Source organism: Perognathus longimembris, chromosome 1 (assembly GCF_023159225.1).
Source record: "Perognathus longimembris pacificus isolate PPM17 chromosome 1, ASM2315922v1, whole genome shotgun sequence".
In the NCBI taxonomy this organism is placed as follows: domain Eukaryota; kingdom Metazoa; phylum Chordata; class Mammalia; order Rodentia; family Heteromyidae; genus Perognathus; species Perognathus longimembris.
In genome coordinates this window covers 148925105-148932029 of record NC_063161.1, presented here as the reverse complement: position 1 = coordinate 148932029, position 6925 = coordinate 148925105, and positions in this window count along the sequence as shown.

The window sequence follows — 6925 nt, the reverse complement described above, 5'->3', positions numbered from 1 at the left end:
CAATAGCTATGCTCATATGAACACATAAAATGATACTAAGTGAAATGAACTCCAATTTATGGAAACAAGTGGTATATCATTGTTGTAATTTTCAACATGCCATGTGAAATTGTGCCCTTTTACTTTTGCTGAACTTTCTTGAGAAAGAGATTTAGCAGTAGCTGACAAAACATTAAAATTCATTTGTTACTTGGCCTAGCATTCTCATTTCCAGAATGTGCTTTATAGTTGTATACATAAGCAAGTGCAAATATATACGCATATATAATACATACATACATGCATACATACAGTGAACATTGAAGCCTTGTCAGAAATAATGTAAATATCCATAAGTAAAAGTAATTATGTCACTTAAATACTTTAAAATATTTCTCATCTATGAAAAGGGATGAGTTTTTCTACACTAAAATGCTACATCTTTCTTATAGAGCACAGGTATTAGAAGCATGTAGAGTATGGTCCTTTTGAGATGTTTTCGATATGTCAATGTGGCTAAGTTATACTATGGCTGCCCTTAAAGATACAGTTCTCATTATGAACAAGTACAAGGGCTAGTCTCACAGGAAAATAGGGAAGCAGAAACTGGGGAAACTTTTGTAGCATACTTATTCTTTCTTTCAAGTCCTTAAACCAGTGTAGATACCACTGTGAAGCAGCTACACATATGTGGTTGAAGTTAACTCATCACTTGCTTTCCAGATGATCAAAAGATAGATGATTCAGGTTTAATTCCTTGGAAGTCTTTTTAATAAAAAAAGAATTAGTTGTTTAAAGTGGTTGCCACTCAACATGTCAATATGCCATTTTATAAGTACAATGTTTTTGTTCTTGTTGTTGTAGTTGTTATTTTAGTGTGTGGGCCATGAAATCAAGGTCTGAGAGCTCTCCTTGAAACTCTTTTACTTAAGCTCTACCACTTGAGATGCAACTTTACTTATGGATTTTTGGTAGTTTATTGAAGATAAGAGTTCACAGCCTTTCCTGCCAAGGCTAACTTGGAACCATGATATTCAGATCTCAGCCTCCTGAGTAACTAGGATTACAAACATGAGCCTCTTTTGCCCAGCTATACTGCAGTCTTTTAATGTCACCTACTTCTCTTGTCCTCCTCCATCTCTTTCAATCCCCGCCCCACCCCCAAGTTACCTGGATCTTGGAAGAGTTTTAAAAAGAGTCTTACTTATGCTCTTTGTATACCTTAACAATCGAAACAGCTCTTTTTTACTTTTTTCTCTAGTCAGCACTAGCACAATAGGATTTCTACCTTGTGACTCTGAGATTCTAGATGACTTATGATCTTCCTTTGTGAAAGCAAAGTATTTATCTGGTAATATCTCTCCCACTCAAGGAAAAATATTCTCCTGAGTAGAGGTTGACTGACTGCTTGATTCATTGCCAACTGTCTTGTAAACATGGATCTTACATTGCATCTAACTACCATTTATTCAACAAATACTTATTGATTGGCATAAACTTACGTCCAAAGAAAGCACTGACTTTGGCACCTTGGACATGAAGGTGATTCAGGCCAAATAACACAAACTTTATTGATCATATAGGCTGTCTTTGGAGCCACTGAAATAATGAAAATAACATAACTATCATTTTGTGCTGTTTCTATCAATAACAGGAAGGAAGTTAGTGTACTCTATTGTAAATCTGCTGACTAAACCTAGGAAGGTCGTCTTTTACCAGCTCTGGATACTTGCTTAAATATAAAACAGAGCGATATGCTCATTAGAATATACTGATGCATACATTCTACACTCTTTAAATATTCTATGTATAAATTCCATGTAGACATAGACATTATAATTACTGAAAGGTAAAGAAAGGAGGAATGAATACAAATTGCACTAGAACTTGGTTAATTTTTGGTAGATTAGATTTAATCCTAATTCTTTTTGTAGTAAATGAACACAAAACAATTCCCTTTGTTCTTTCTCTTTCCTTTATACAGCTATGATTACTATTATTAAAATTACTACTCTTGAAATATGATTACTACTCTACAGTGATAGTTCAACCACTAACAGAGAATCTACTCTGTACCAGACATTCTTTCAACATGGTTGACTTAGTTCAACTTTATAAAACACTAATGCAGTTTACCCAATAGAAAAAAATGTGTCACGGAGAAGTTACTGAGTGTACTTATGGTCAAATGGAATCCAAGAGTTTTATTGCTATGTGTACTGCTCAACCAGGTACATGTGTTAGTGTTCAGATGGGCAAAGGATTGTGGAGATAAAAATGATTCAGGTTCTTCCCTTGGAGACTGGTGGAAGAAACATATTGTGTGTTGCAATTAAGTCCCAGGCTCCCTATGTTGGAAGCCACATGATCAATGTCACCTATTTCAACATTCTCACCTTCCTTCCCTTCCTTTCCCTCCTCTTCCCAATTTTGTGGGATATATAATGAGTTTTTGTCTACATTCTCTCCCTCTTCTCCTCTTCATTCATCTACCCCTTTCCCTTTCTTCCCGCTCAACGCCTGTTAAGTGCCATCTTCTTGGTGCTTATTTTGTTAGAACTTTGCCTTTGCCTTTCTAAAGAATTACACTATCTGAGTTATTCTTTGACTCTACCATGATTCAGTTAATAGGTTTGTGTACATTTACATACCACCCAACATAGTTACTTACAAGTGTTCAAGTGTATGTAAGCGCAAACATGCATTCTTTGTCTCTCTAGGCCTGACTTACTTTCCTTAACATAATATTGTGCAACTCTTTCCATTTCATTACAAACAGTGCACTTTCATACTTTCATTTTTTTCTAATGGATGAGTAAAATTTCATTGGTTATGTGCATAAATTTGTATGTATCACAGTTTTTTTGATCCATTTATCTATTGAGGCACATCTGGGATGATTGCATACCTTGACTAGGGTGAATAGTGCTTCTGTGATCATAGTTGTTCTAGTGGCTTTCCTGTGTCCTGGTTTGTAATATTTGCTAAGAAGTGGAAATACTGGATCATAGGTTAGGTACTTGTTTAATATTTTGAGGAATCTCCATACTGATCTTCAGAGTTTGATAGAATAGATAATAGATAAATAAATAGAATAGATAAATATTCTTAAGTGTCTTTTATTTAATAATATAGTATTTTAATTAAAAATACATGTAATCAAATACTACTCTGTGAATAAGTTGCTTAGCATCTCTATTACATTCTACTCTTATCAATAAATGGGAAATTATGAAATGAAATAACTTGGACAAAGTTATCAACAGTATGCCTGGCAGTATCATATTTGTCTAGAAAAATAGATGGTATGATTGAATTCTTAATGAATGACCCAAGTACACTTTGAAAAATTTAGTCAGTAGAGTTCCAACAAAGCTATTCTTTGAAAATATCATTCAACTAAGAGAGAAAGGGAAGGGTAAGGACTTAGGAGGGAAGAAAGAAAGGAAGGAGATAAAAGGAGGGAAGAAGAGAGGGAGGCAAAACAGAGACACTAAGTTGTATTTCTTTAAGATATTATGCTGCAAAGCACAAAAAACTCAGGTTATCGAAATTTGGATAACATAAGAAAGTCTAGTTTGTGTAATCCTTTAGTGAGAAAGAAGGTTAAAATGAAATTGTACATTGATAAATTCTGAACCAAGTAACAAACCTGAACTAATCTGTTGCGTTTTCTATACCCCAGGGGAGTTACTTCTTGGACTTAGTCTTGTCAGATGCTGGAATTTCAACTTTGACAAGTTTGTACCTATTTTCTTTCAGTCATACCATTTTCTCCACCTGTGGGCATTACATTCTTCAAAATCTCTCTCTCAATCACTGATACCAAAGAAGGCTGTGAGCTTGTCAGTGGATGACTTCTGAATTGGGAGTGAGGATAAGATATCCACATTTAAATCAACTTAGTTTTCTTAGCAATTTCCTTTCTGTTTTCCCCTCCCAGATGCAGGCTGGGAGTCTGGAAACTGCTTGCAACATTACAGCTGTTATAGAACCAAGCTATAATTTTCAGGCTAATGGAAGACGTATTGGCAAAAGTTGACATTAAGTGGAACTAATTGCACTGTAACTGCTAAATAACTAAGAAATAACTACCCTGTAATTTATGGTGCAGTGTGGACTATTCAGTAACTTTGGAGCTCTTCATATAGCAAGGAGCTCAGTGATGCATGAGCTGCCAAACTTTCTACTATTCAGAGGACCCCAGAAGCTGAAGGCTTTGTTGTATAAACATGCAAGGCAGCAGTTTGTAAAGGCAACCTTCCCTACTTAGGGCTGATGGCTTCATTCCAAGCCTTGGTGCATGAGAACTGTGTGGAGCTGTACTTACTTGCACATCTATTGCACACTGAAACCCTAAACCTAGTACATACTGATGGAGTCTGTCTTTTATGCTATGATCCTGCTAATGGATGGACAGCCTCCAGGGATGGGATACATTAAAGAAGAAAATACAAGTAAGTAATGAAACAGGGAGGTTATTACTCTCCTTTGGATGAAAACTTCTCAGGTCTAGTTAGGGTATGAATTTTAGTCCTTCCAAATCATCATTTGAATCACAGCCATAGAGAAAGAGTGCATTAATTTCCAATTAATTGTTGTGATAACTTTTTGTTTGTTTGTTTGCTGGACCCAGGGCTTGAGCTTAGGGCCTGAGCATTGTCCTTGAGCCTCTTTGTGCCCAGGCTAGTGCTCTACAACTTGAAGCATAGCCTAGTGCCACTTCTGGCTTTTTCTCAGTAGTTTATTGGAGATGAGAGTCTCACAGATTTTCTTGCCAGACCTGGCTTCCAAGCAGGATCCTCAGATCCCAGCCTCCTGAGCAGCTGGGATTTACAGGTATGAGCCACCTGCTCTTGGTTGATGTCATAATTTTTTTTTCTGTTCAGTACTCATTTTTTCTTTCTCATGTAGGTTCCTGGTCCATTTTCGCAGTTAATATTTATTCCTTAAAATCAGAAATGTGCTCACACCATAGTCCCTGCTTCAATAACTTAAATGATCCTCTGGTGTAAATAAAACAACAAAAAAAAGGGTTTTTCACAGTGCTGATTCATGTAACATGAACCATAAGAGATGCATTTTTATACATACACACACACACACATACACACAAACACACACATTTGTAGATAAAATATTTTGGCTATGCTGAATAAGATGTCTTCTTCGTAGAAATCCATGTCTGATGGCTCTAAGAAACCCCATAAGAAGAATGTTGTTGAAATTTGGTTAAGTCTGGTGTGCTCAAACTTTGACTTGAAGAATTTCAAAAGTGTGTTTGTGTGTGTGTGTTTGTGTGTGTGTGTGTGTGTGTGTGTGTGTAATTCTTCTACCACTCATCTCCTCCCTAGTATTAAGATATCCCAAAGTGAGGAATTTTGTTTAAATTTAAGTTAGGATTGCTCAAACTTTGACACCTGGAATGTATCTGTATATATGCGACGGTAATAATTCTTTGTCCCATGCTTTTTACACCCTAAGTATGCACATAAAATCACTTTTTGAGAAACACGGGCCCTTAATTTAGATAATGCCTTTTTAAAACAGTTTGCTCTGATGTCTTAATTCTCAGCCATCCTCTGAATGCTACTGTCACATTGTCACTGCTCCTCTGAAATGCCCTTTTCGAACTAAGCAGTTACTTGTTTATTTGTAATTTCATAGGGATTTGTTATGGATCCATGCACATTGTTGTGTAATTATTTGTCCTCTTGATTTAAGCCAGGATTTCACAACTTTGGCACTACTAATGTTTGGGATTTTACTATTCTTTGCTGTAGAGGTCTATCCTATGCATTGCAGGGAACTTAATACACTACCCTCTCTACCCCATAGGTGAGAGTAGAAACTGCGATACCCCAATACCCCCCCTTCACAAATGAAGTGAAGATAGACTTAGATACTGCCAAATGTTTCCTAGGAAGGGTAAAATCCCCCATTCCTGAATCAATTACATTTTTTTAAAATCATTCTGACACATTTTCAAAAATGTACATATTTTTCAGAGATTTATTGAAGGAAAAGTAGAGAAATTTACAAGATAGATTAATGGTTGTTATGGTAAACATTCATTTAGGCAATACTAGATGATAATAAATCCCATATGTTTAGTGTGCTTATTCTTGCTGAATTATGATCCTACCCTCAATTTCTTCATTTGTAAAATGGAAATGCTGAAGTATACTTTGCTAAGCACAAATGGCTTCTCTAGAGATAAATAATAGCAGATGTTTTATAAACACTTTGAAAAATTTTGAATGATCAAGAAATGATATGATAATCATTGTTTTATTCAACATAGATCAAGATTAAAATATTATTCTTCATAAGTTTATCATTCTCCCAATAACTAAAATATAACTTTATATCAACCAAAACCATGGCTAAATTTTAATCTATAAGTGAGACAGAAACTTATATAAACTTCTGTTTATATAAGTTCATAAGGTTACATTGATAGAACTATTATTTTATCATTTTCACCTACTTCAAGAAACCTCAAAGTGTTGCATACTCTATTTTCTGCTTCTGTTGGTTTTGTGAATTCCCTTTTTTCATAAGTGTCTTCCATTGAGTTTTTGTCTACAATGTCCCTTATATAGTACTAACTCTATTTGCTTGGCATAAAAATAAAATAATAAACACACAGATGTATTTTCTCTGTTAAAAGCATAAGTAAAAGGATAACAAAGAGAGCTTGAAAAAAATATTTCCTATGGGGGGAAATATACTCATGCAACACTGCATAGATACTATTGTCAAGACATTTTTAACTGCTCAGAGATCTTTTCTTATTTCTGCTTTTTAAAATTCCAGACTGTATTATTGTAAAGAAATGGCATTGTTTGGGTGGCCACTAGACAAGAGAAATATTCTTTACTGTTCTTGTGAACAGACAGAAGTAGCAGATCTAATTAGGCTGAATAAGGATGGAAAGAAGAAA